Below are 13172 nucleotides of genomic sequence, written 5' to 3'. Positions count from 1 at the left end.
AGACCCCCAAGGAGCCTGGCTATCAGCATCCTCCCTTCAGACATGTTACCTCTTAGCCAATCAGGTGGGAAGGGCCCCCGACAAATCCATCACCTCTGTAGGTGAACATCTCTGACTGAGACACCTGGGCATTTTTGTGATGGGGCCATTCTGGCTTCTGATGATTGGTGAGCCTGCCCTGGTTTCTGAACTAGAGGCATGTGGGGGCGTCCGGAATTCCATCCAGTGCTTGACAAAGATCCTCTGGAGGATGATTGCAAAGGCTCATCCTAAAAGGAATTGCCGGATGTTTTGCTCCAAAGCATGGTGTTTTCTCTGCTGTGTTTCTCTGATAATATATTACTCATTTCAGTCTGAACGGATTGCTTAAAGGGATGAAGGGAATACAACAAAAATTCCAGATAATATTACCTACAATCTGAAAAACAATGGGTCTTTACCACTAACAAAATTAAAAATAATTTTGCAACCGTGCAATGAGTCCCTGAAAGCCTCTGGAGAAAATAGTTGTAGATCTGCCTTTGTCTCCAACAGGCTGGCTAAATTTTAACAGTGGTTTTGTTTATGTGTGGTAGTGAGGTAAGAGAATAAGGTTCCAAGACATTCCTTCCTTCCTACAAAGAATATGTCACCCCTATAATAAATGTTGGCACACAATATCCATTGGCACCGCTGCCCTCCTGTAACCCTTAACTCAGCAATTTAGATATTAACCAGAGGGACCTAATAGAAATGATCACATGAGATTACTTGTCTATCACTTTAACCACGAGAATAATAAGAATAGTCTTAGGTCACATAGAGTTTAGATATTAAGGAAATAAACATTGTATTAGCTCATCAATGTAGTTAGATATTCTTAAAATAATTGTGATTAGGTAAGGATGATCTGTAAGGTTGTTGTTTTCTACCTATTCTTTGGAAACTTCTTTAATATTAACCACAAGATTGCCATTATAGCCTGAAGAAAAATGTATATAAACCCAGCCTTCCCCAGAATAAAGTGGGATTGATTGCACCAGAACTAGAGTCTGTGTCTTTCATTCTCCATCCATCGCCGACGCTGTCTCCCCGCTCCCCGTTTACCAGTGTGGAACCCATGGACTCCTGCTAGGGCTGGACCCCGGCAGAGGCATGCATATTCAGACAAGTCAGTATTTTTAGATCATTTTCTGGGAGGGATGCAGGTGTTTAGTTGCCAGTAGCATTATCATCATCAAGTGGTAATTAGTGCCTCACTGAGGACAACACTATACTAGGCATTGGTGCCATTCACCTCTCTTTCCTGAGTTTCTAAGTTCCAGGAACTCCACTTTCTCATGTCCTCATGCTAAGTCCTCATTTTTATATCCCACCCAAGCTTGGTCTCTCCAGACTTGCAAACTATCTTTGTATCCTATTCATTCTCTGGCCCTGGTGTGCACAAGTTCTTTGTGTTGGAATTTTGTTTCATTGCATTGTTTTTTGGATAATTAATTTTTCTTTTTAAATTTCAATTATAACTAAAGGGGGGAAACTAGATTAAATTTATTCTTCCTTTTTTTTTTAACCAACAAAGGAATACCAAATGTATCAGATATTGAGTTGAATTATAGTTCTCTAGGACGGTCCATTAATTTATAATATTAAGATACATGGCTACATAAGGGGTAACATTCAACTTGTGAAGACCAGATGTTTCAAAGGGACTCTATAAATGACTAGAAAGTATACATTTATGATAACAGGGAATAGAATAAGCTGTACATGTAAACCATTTCATCTCTTTGTAGAAAACTGGAGCAAAGATATATTTGAATTCCTGAATTATGGAGAGTTCAATTAATTATTTACTCATTGACATAGAATTGATATGCTAGGAACTACAGAGTTTATGATTATCCCCAGGGAGAGAGATAATTACACTCTTTCTGGTAACGTTCACTTTGTTGGAAGAGTAAAAGAGGCAATAAGATTAAACATTTAATTACAAGCCAGCAGCAGAAAAATTTGTTAATTTTTCATATCTACCTTGGTCTTAGAAATACATTTCATTTTAATTTATTGGTTTGGTCTGTTCATCATCAAATACATTTCTTTTAAATGTACAACAGGGCCAGCAGTTTCCCTAGAGAACTATACTATCCAAAGTAAATTAATGACAAAGTAACACGACCTTCTCCTCTTCAATCACAAAATTAAAATGTTTTTAGGCTTATTAACATAGTTCCCTCTAGAACATTTGAAATATAGACAATATTCTTTGAAATTACATAAAAATATTATTTCTTATCTTAAAGCCCATAATTACTATTACCATTATGGTATATTTCCCTGTAACCCTTATCTGTACATGTATGTATTTGCATGCATTTGTCAATGAAGTCATGGAAAATTCAACTGGTTTATATCCTCATCCACATGGCTCCAGCCTCCAGCTATAGCCCTTAACTTTTATTTCATCTCAGTTATTTTTGGGAATCCCTGGATATTCTGGAAGAGCTCATAGTTTCCCTTGTGCCTCCCTGTTTTTCTTATTGCTTTCTTCTGCCCTTACTTCTTGTTCAGTACTATATCCTCAGCACCTAATATCTAGGCTGGCATAGAGAGCTGCTCAGCCATATTTAATGAGGTAGGTATTCAACAAATAAAAATAAAATACCCAACTATGCCCCAGTTTGCTGTGCTCTTTCTGGGGATACTATTGTCCTACCCAGGTGCAGTCTCCTCACGCTCTCCCTAACGTTCTCACTGTGATGGAGAGATGCATCGCACAGGCGTGTGGAGAAGACCTCCCTTCTACGCTCTGGGCCATACTTTGTCACCCAAAACACCAGTGCACTACATAGGTGCTCAAATCTCACAGAGTCCCTCTGAAAACCTTTCCTTAGGGTTCTGTGTGTGGTCCCCTCTTCACTGGACCCAGATATGAGTCCACAGGTCAGGAACCACATCTGAAACACATTCTATGCTGTCTTCCCCAATTTTGTGCTCTTTTTCCCTTCCTCTCCACGTGTTTTCTTATAAATGAAATTTAGTCACAATGGGGAACAATGGGGAACAATTACATAGTTGGTACTCAGCAGATATTTTTACAAGTAAATAGTGGGCAAAACATTCCAATGCCCACTATTATATTCAATGGATATTTTGCCTGAAAAAGTCTGAGAAAGTGGGAGGAAGGCAGTACTTTCATTGTTTGTCTTGGAAATAATGGTGGTGAGACTGTTAGTAATTGAGGTATTCAAGATGTCTGTTTATACCTATGTACCTTTTTTTTTTTAAATTTCAGCAAGGACATTTAGCTGCTTATTCATTTTTTCCCCTTCCAAAATCAATTACTATCTCTCTTTCTCTTTTTTTCCCAGGCAATCTTTCTGAGAAATGACAATATTATTGAGTTTACTTCTCCTCTTTGCTGTAGAAAACTTGATAAAAAAAAATCTACTTCGGATTTTGATGAAATTTGCATGTTTTCAGTTTACTTACTTATTTTGGGATTGAATTTAATTCAATTTTTTTGAATTACACATTCATATTCTCTTGTCTTATTATTTATTTACATAATATCTTCAGTGATGCCAGACTTATCCCTTGACACAGAGGAAAAATTGAATGTGTATGAGATAAAGGAATCAAGTCCATTTTAATATTCAAGGTCAAAGACTAAAGGAAAGGAAGTGATGAAATTTTCAGTATTGAAACATAATGATTGTTTTTATTCCTAGGACTTTGACATGAGAGTTCATAATTTGAATCATAAAAATGATGCTTTTCAAGGATGAACAGGTTGCCCAGCATGATGGCACATGCCTGTAATCCCAGGGACTCAGGACACTGAGACAGGAGGACTGCAAATTCAAAACCAACCTCAGCAACTTAGTAAGGCCTAGGCAACTTAGGGAGACCCTGTCTCAAAATAAAATGGGCTGAGGAAGTAGCTTAGTGGTAAAGTGCTCCTGGGATCAATTCCAAGTACCAAACCCAACAAAACAAACAAACAACAAAAAAACAACAACCAAGGATGAACCCCTCTATTCTATAGTGACTGAGGATTTAGGGGTGCCCTTTACCTCCAGCAAAGCTGCTCCTTAGGGTCCTGTCTGGGTCAGTGGAGTATTCTGTAGTTGAAGACTGAAGAGCAAAGTAGTGACAGAAACCAGCAAAGAAATTAATCTGAGATTATTTGGGATGATTTTGAAAATAATTCCATGTTTTCTTTTTATTCTTTTCCCATAAAAACTTAGTCCCTGGCTTATATCAGGCATTTTCCTGCTATTTGATCTCCTTTGGTATCATTCCCAACTTGGCAGCATGGCCAAGGGAAAGAAACCAAAATGGCCCTCCCATTTTGTGAAGCTGCTTGTGGTCTTCAAGACCTGGCTGAAACCCTTCTTTCCTGTTGCTTTCTCTGACTATTCCAGCCCCTGGAGAGTGGAGCAATAGATCCAGAGCTTGCCATCTGTCTCAGTCTTTGGCAGTTAGTTAACATTTGATATTGATGAAAGTCATTGACTAGGGAGTCGAGACACTTATGTTTTAGCCCAAACTCTATTTATAAGGCAGATATCTTTAGGTCCTATCACCTTTCTGACTTTTCTAGGTCTTCTTATTTTTCTCATATACAAAGTGGAGACTTAGGTAGAATAAATTAAAGATGGCTTTTAGTATAATCCCATTGCTTCTGCTGCCCAAGTAGATTTTAATTGCACATAGGACCATATCTGACATTTCTCTCTTCTTTATACCTAGCTGGGAATTGGATGCAAAGATGAGCTTAATGCATTAATACTTAGTGGCTGATTCAAATCCTCAGAAAGTACAAATACTTTCCTTTCATTTTCTATGGATAGGGAAATTAATATTAAACATTTCTTGTCATGTTTTAGAATTAGCCCATTGTTTATTATATTTCCTGTATCCAATAGAACTGTAAAATGAGCATTGGTGGTCAGAAGACGACTCTGAAGCACTATACAATTTTTGGTTTCTCTTCTTTCACAACTGAAGTTCACAACTGAGATAGTTTTCCCCCTAGAAGATATATGTGGCAATGACTGGACATTTCTGATGAATAGGGATCCTGTTAAGCATTCTACAATGTACAGGATAGCCTCCCACAATAAAAAATTATATGGGCCAAAATGTTTGTATTGCCAAGACAGAAATGCTAGAATATGGTCATCCTACTGAGGGTAGCAATTCTGTCTTAGTCATGTTTGCTTTCTGGAGATGGATACTTGCCTCTCACATCCTCCAAAAATGGATGAATTCCTTCCTCTGCTGAGTGTTAATGTTCAGTATATTTTACAGAACTAAAATTGTTTGAAAATTGAACATCTATGTATGGCTCTCATTTTGTAGTTTTAAATAATTAGAGCACTCAAAGAACTAGGATAATCACCATTCTAATCAATGAGTTTCGGCATCAGAACCAATAGCACCATAGCCTACAAAATGTTATTCTTAAATAGTAATATAATACCACTATGTTTAATTTCCTAAATTGACATTTTCCTCTGAAGTCAAGTTTAATTATGGTAAATAAGTTGCACAAATAACTGAAGCACATTTGAATACATGAAGATGAAAAAGTAATGTTTTCCTATATTTCAGAAATTAAATTAGTGGGTGAATGGAAGAAAAGAAGAGACATATGATGCTCATTAAATTATTGTTAATATTTTTTTTTCTCAACTTTAGCATTGAATATAGTATATTTTTTGCACCAGATCTTCTGCGATAGACAGTAATTGATGACTAAGGATTCTGTTTTCTAGCAGTATACACTCAATTAGGACAGACATATTTGTATATATATTTAATGTAAAAAAGATATTTAAAAGTTTATGAGACAGATGAAAATAAAGAGTTATCTCTGAGGAGGAGGAGAGATTATTTCCAACTGGTAGTTGTGATATGAAAATATAAATCAGGGAAGAAGTTTGGGATCATTGAATATGTATAATACATAGAGAGAAATGAAGTGTTCTTGAGCTAATAGCCTTTGCTCTTCCTGTCTCTATTAGTTTCCTGTGACTATAACAAAATACCTAAAGCTGGGTACTTCTAAAGAAAATAGGTTTATTTAGCTCACAGTTTTGGATGCTGAAAGTTCAAGATCAAGTAGCTCCATCTGTTTAGCCTCTAGGGAGGTCCCTCTTGGGCAGAGGGTGAACACATTGTGGTGGATCACATCAAGGTGGTCACACATGTGAGAGGGAGAGGTCACTCTGTGAGGCAGGAAGCTAGAAAGATTCAGGAGTCAGCCTTGCTCTTTTTATAGCAATTTGCTCTTGTGGGAACTAGCTAGAGTTCCAAGAGAACTACCTTAATCTCTTCTAAGGGTGATGCCCTATGATCTTATTCTCTTTTTCCTCAAGATCACACCTCTTCAAGATTCCATCACTTTTTTTTTCTTTTTGTGGTACTCAGGATTGAACCCAGAAGTGTTGTATGACTAGCTACATCCCTAGCCCTTTTTATTTTTTATTTTGAGACAAGGTCTCTCTAAATTTTCCAAGTTGGCTTCAAATCTGTGGATCCTTCTGCCTCAGTCTTTCAAGCAGCTAGGTTTTACAGATATGTGCCACCATACCGAGCATCTACCACCTCTTTTTTAAAAATATATATTTTTTGTAGTTGTAGATGGACAGCATACCTTTATTCTATTTATTTTTATGTGGTGCTAAAGATTGGACCCAGTGCCTCACACATGCCAGGCAAGCAAGCCCTCTGCTACTGAGCTATGGCTCCAGCCCTCTACCACCTCTTAATGCCACCACATTGGGGACCAAGTCTTCGGCACATGAATCCTTAGGAGGCAAACCACATCCAAACTATAGCACTGGCCAATAGCAAAACCATCGTTTATCATATGAGGAACTTCACATTCTTCCATATTCTAACTAATATCAAGAAGAAGACAGATTATTCAGCACATCTCAAATTTATTAGTATATGTACCACTGTATTCACTTGTCCTGGTTAGAGTTCCTTTAGACAAATTCCAGAAAATTCTATTCTACTCTAAAGAAGTTGGATGAATGTGGAGGAAGATACACCTTTGAATATCTTAAACATCGCATTTGGAGAAGGAGAAGGGAAGTCACAATTCTCCTGTGACAGAAACTATGTGGTGTCCTGTGTATAACAATTCTCATGGGATACTATAAAACTCTAAAAATTTGGTTAGGAGGCCAGAGTGGATCAGGCTGTTTGGTGCCATTTGTGGCTACACAAGTATTTTATGTGGTCTCTTCCATGTATAAACCATGGGTCTGATTAACTCTGTATTAATATGCAGCCTGGCTACCCGACTTGGGCCTCAATTTTTGTGTTATTAAACAGCAATGATATATGAAAAGAAGTTCCAGTAATCTACCACCTACCCAACACCATTTCCCCATTTTTAGGATTAGTAATTTAAACTGTGGGGTTTTACTTGTTTTCTTCTTTAAACAACTGTGGCAGTTTTGAAAGAGGTATGAAATACTTCTTTAATTGCAAATAATTATTTAATATATTTGGTAATGGGGCTTACTTGAAATTGAGAGGTCCCTAGGTCAAACTATGGAACCCATTCATACATCAAAGTCTCCTCTGTCCTCTCCAGAAGGTAGAGAGCAAACACATCAGTTTGATCCAACAGATACTTTTCTTGCAAGAAAGCAGTCTTTCATTGTCGTTGTGCATACTGACAGGAAATTAGATAAGGCAGGGACGGGGAAAGCATCTTGACAACGAACAGAGTCATGAGCCTCAGTACAGAAACAGTATAAAAATCACAGAACATTGTAGATGAAAGGAACTTCGGATCTAAACCAGCCATTCTAGTTACAAAGGGGAAAACTGAGGCCCAAGAAGGTCAAGTTACCTGCCTTACCTAATCAAGAAATAAACTCAGATTTCGAACTCAACATCTGACTCCTAAATCAATGTTTATTTTCTTATATACCAAATATGATTCATGTTTATTATCTTACACAGTCTCTAGCCACACTTTGTTTTGCCTTTATTTTATTTGAGGATAAATTGGGATTCCTTACTATTATTTCATTAAACACAAATCTCTTGAGGTTTCTAACTAGGTGGTTCTGGCACTTGGATGGAGCAGAACACTAACAAATCTGCAACAGGGATTCAATTTTGTTGGAAACTCACTGAGGTTGAAAAAACAAAAATGAAAACTAAAACTGCCAGGTAGGAATGTGTGGGGGGCTTTAGTGAATTCAGAAAATTGAGAAAGAGTTGGAGATTTTGGACCAAACTGCTCATTGCTTGGCTTGCTCAGCCTTGCTCAGAACTATAGGAAAGTTTGGTGGAAAACACTGGAAATAGGTTTAATCTACAAGTATGCCAGCAATAAATAGTACATCAAACCTATCTTAAAACCATGCTTCTGTTCTCAACTCATCCATGAAACAATTAGCAAATATTTATTAAGCACCTGCTGCATGCCAGAAATTAGGGATATGACTTTTAAAGGTGCCCTTTCCCCTAGGAAGTCATATTCCATCAGGGAATTTCCAGGGGACCTCTGGAATTTGAGGACAGTGTAGCCAGTATCTGGGTACATCCTTGACTTGTGACAGGGAAGTTAAATTCAGTTCACTGAAGTTCAAATATCAATATTCTTGTCTGATGCACTAGGTTAGGGGTGGAGTGAGAGTCAGATACCATGGGGCCCCTGAGAGAAAATCATCCTGAGTGAAGAAGTTTGGTCCAGAGGTTCAGAAAGAATAACCTGGTCGTGATCTGAATGTTGGAGACAGTAGTATTTCTAGCTTTGGTGTGAAACTACATGTGACCCAGATAATTCTCCCTTACTACCAAGGTTGGTTAGTTCATTCTACCATGTATTATGTTATTTACATTTTTTTTTTTTTTTTGCTAACTAGACTGTAAGCCTCAAAGGCAAGCCATGTCTTTTTAAAAACTGCAACTTTTACAGTTTTTTCTCACTTCAAAAGAAATGCATGTTTATTATCAGATGCTTAGAAAATGAAGATAAGCAAAATGAAGGCAGAACCAGTTAACATGGTGGTTATTATGGTTTGGATCTTAAATGTCCCTAAGAAGTCCACATGCCAAAGGTTGGTGGTCAGCCGGTGACACTACTGGGATGTGGTGGAACATTTAAGAGGTGGGGCAGAGTAGAAGGAAGTTAGGTCACTGGGGTCTTGCTCTTGAAGGAGATGCTGGGATCCCAGTTCTTCCCCCCTCTCTCCTTGCTTCATGGCCACCATGAGGTGAATAGGCCTCCTCCACAGCATGCTCCTGCTATCACACACTCTGCTACCACAGGCCCAAAGCAATTGGGCCAAGTGACCATTGACTTCAACTTCTGAATTGGTGAACCAAAAACCTTTCCTTCCTTTTAAGTTGTTTATCTCAGGTATTTGTGACAGTGGCAGAAAGCTGACTAAAACAATGGTATACAACCTTCTAAAAACATACAGAGATCTAAACATATGTGTATATGCATGTAAATTCACATGCTCACAAGCACATGTAGCAATACATAAATGGATAATAAAATTAACCATAGATACACTGGTTTGTTATATACCTAAAATAACAATATATCTTTCTGAATCACTGAATAGTCATCAACAACACCATCTAAATATTTAATTTTTTTTCAAACCTGGGGATCAAACTCGGGTTTCAGTCATGTTAGGTAAGCTGTACCATTGATTTACATCCCCAGCCCTTTTTATTTATTTTATATTTTAAAATTTTGACATATTCATGCATGCATGAATTATAATTTGTTCCATTTCAATCCCCAGTACTTCCACTTTTCCTCTCTTCTCTCTCCTTCCTTCCTGTACTCTAGTGATCTTCCTTTTATCTGTTTATTTATTTTTAATTGGGAAAACAGTGTGGTGATTCCTCAAAAGCCTAGGAATGGAACCAGCCTTTTAATTTCACTTTGAAAAAGGGTCTTGTTAAGTTGTCCAGCTGGCACTGAACTTGCAATCCTCCTGTCTCAGCTCCAAGTAGCTGGGATAATAGAATTGCACCTCTGCATCTAGCTGATCACAACATTTTTAGTTGTTTCATAGTAATCCATCTTGGGGATATTTCATAATTTATTTAGTTAAATCTTGCACAGATATACATTGTTATCCAATTTTCCCCATTATTAAAAAGTGCAACAAATACTGTTATGACTAAATTTTTCCACATATCAAAGATTCCTCCCGCAGAAAACATTTCTAGAATTGAAACCACAGGATAAAATCTAAAATATGATGATATTTGATAAATATATACACCCCTACTCCTGTCTCTTGAGCCCCCTATTGACTACTGATTTGCCTTCTATAGCTCTACTTTTTCTAGAATTTATACAAATGGGATGATACAGTATATATGTACTTATTTATTTATTTATTTCAGCCCCAACTTCAGTTACTAAGTATAATGCTTTAGAGAGTTATCTATGCTGTGCATTTATCAGTAGTTTCTTTTTATTATCAAGCAGTATCATAGTGCATGAGTAGATGACAACATGATCATTCTATTTACCATATTGATGAATATTTTTTCTTCCTCTTTTTGACTATTTGGAGTAAAGCTGCTAAGAAGGAGCACAAGTGGGTCATACAGTAAATATATGTTAAACTTTATAAGAAATACACATTTATCTGTTTTCCAGTTGCCACGCATCCTTGTTAACCCTTCAGAATTCTCTCCTCCTCTTTTTCTTCTCTTCCTCCTCCTTCTCCTTCACTTCTAAGCATTTCCTCCTCCCTCACCTCCTCCTCTCCCCCCTCCTCTTCAGCAGTGCTGATTACTGAACCCAGGGCTTCATGCACACTAGGTAAGCACTCTACCACTGAGCTACACACCCAGCTTTATTATTTCTTCTTAATGAGTTATAAGGGATTTTATGCTATAAAATTTCTTTTAACTACTGCTTTAGCAGCATAATACAATTCATGATGTGTCGTGTTTTATTTCTATTTACTTAAAATTTTTTCCAAAATTTCCTTGTGATTTCTCCTTTGAACGCTGCTTACTTAGGATAGCATTAATTTTTATGTTTGGCAATATCAAATATCTGTTACTGACATAAATAAATTAGTTTATTTAGAGAACATAATTTACATGATTTGAATGTTTAGAACTTATTGAGACATCTTTAAGGACAAAAATATAGTCTATCTTGCAAACTATTCTATGTATTCTTAAAAAGAATGTGTATTCTGCTATTGTTGAGTGGAATGTTCTCTCACTGTTAATCAAGCAAAATTGATTCATGGTGTTGTTCAGGTCACCTACTCTCATTGATTTTCTGTTTACTTGTTTCAGCAATTAATGAGAGAGTTATTAAAATATCTGAATGAAGTTATGATTTTGTCTGTTCTTTTCAGTTCTTTGTTTTTGCTTCGTGTATTTGAAGAAGTTTTGTATTAACGTCTAGTATTTATCTCAGTCCTACTGGTCTTACCAATTCAGGGTATCACGGCTCAGGGACAGGTTTTGAGTTTCTTGATGAATAGCACTGATAACATGAAACAATAATGTAAGTAGGGTCTGATTTTGATGCCATCTGATACCTTGTTTAAGGAATCCCTTCATTATTTTCAGAACCTCCTATTTGGGTAGCCCTATATATGCCTTTGCCCTCTATCTGTTGCATTGAAGCCTTTAAAATCCTGCCTTATTCAATTTATTTAAATATTTCCTCTTTCACCCCTCTCGAGAAATGACTAGTTCTATAGCATAAAGATGAGTGGCTACTATAGTGCTATAATGAGATTAACAAACCCTAGTCCAAATGTTCTGTCCATTAGAATTCTTGGTTACGTAAACAGAAATTGAATCTATCTTAAGCAAGAAAAGAATTCTCTGAAAACATATTGGGCAAGTCACAGAATAGAAGGGAAAGTTTGCTAGACTTAGAAATGACATAAACTAAGAGAGTCCACACATCAGGGCACACCATTAAGAACATGTCCCAGGATCAGCAGGTTGGGATATGGCTGTTGGCCTGATCACCACTGGACATACTGAGTTTTTTAATCAGCTTTTTTTGCTGTTGTGACTAAAAGAATCTGACCAGCACAATTTTTTTAAAATTCATTTTTATTGTAAACATATGGGATACATCTTGTTTCTCTGTACATGAAGTAGAGGCATACCATTTGTGAAATCATACATTTACCTAGGGTAATAGTTTTTGATTTATTCTGTTATTTTTTTCTTGCCCCCACCCCTCCCACTCCTCTTATCCCTCTATATAGTCCCTCCTTCCTCCATTCTTGTCCCCCTCCCACCCCCCATTATGTGTCATCATCCACTTATCAGCGAGATCATTTGTCCTTTGGTTTTTTGAGATTGGCTTATCTCACTTAGCATGATATTCTCCAATTTCATCCATTTGCCTGCAAATGCCATAATTTTATTATTCTTTATGACTGAGTAATATTCCATTGTATATATATATACCACAGTTTCTTTATCCATTCATCAATTGAAGGGCATCTAGGTTGGTTCCACAATCTGGCTATTGTGAATTGAGCAGCTATGAACATTGTTGTGGCTGTATCTCTGTGGTATGCTGATTTTAAGTCCTTTGGGTATAGGCGGAGTAGTGGGATAGCTGGGTCAAATGGTGGTTCCATTCCAAGTTTTCTAAGGAATCTCCACACTGCTTTCCAGATTGGCTGCACTAATTTGCAGCCCCACCAGCAATGTATGAGTGTACCTTTCTCCCCACATCCTCGCCAACACCTGTTGTTGCTTGTATTCTTGATAATCGCCATTCTAATTGGGGTGAGATGGAATCTTAGAGTAGTTTTGATTTGCATTTCTCTTATTACTAGAGATGTTGAACATTTTTTCATTTGTTTGTTGATTGCTTGTAAATCTTCTTCTGTGAAGTGTCTGTTCATTTCCTTAGCCCATTTGTTGATTGGGTTATTTGTATTCTTGACCAGCACAATTATGGAGGAGGAAAAGTTCATTTGAGGGCTCACAGTTTCAGAGGTCTTAATTCATAGAAGGCCTATTCCATTCCTCAGGCTCCAGGTGAGGATGAACATCATGGCAGAAGAGTGTGGTGGAGGAAAGCAGCTCACATCATGATGAGGAAGCAGAGAGAGTTTCTACTCTCCAGATACAAAATACATACCCCAAATCCACACTCCCAATCCCACCTCCTCCAGACACATTCTAAC

Source organism: Sciurus carolinensis, chromosome 6 (assembly GCF_902686445.1).
Source record: "Sciurus carolinensis chromosome 6, mSciCar1.2, whole genome shotgun sequence".
NCBI classification, from domain to species: Eukaryota; Metazoa; Chordata; class Mammalia; order Rodentia; family Sciuridae; genus Sciurus; species Sciurus carolinensis.
Note: the sequence above shows the minus strand (reverse complement) of the source record.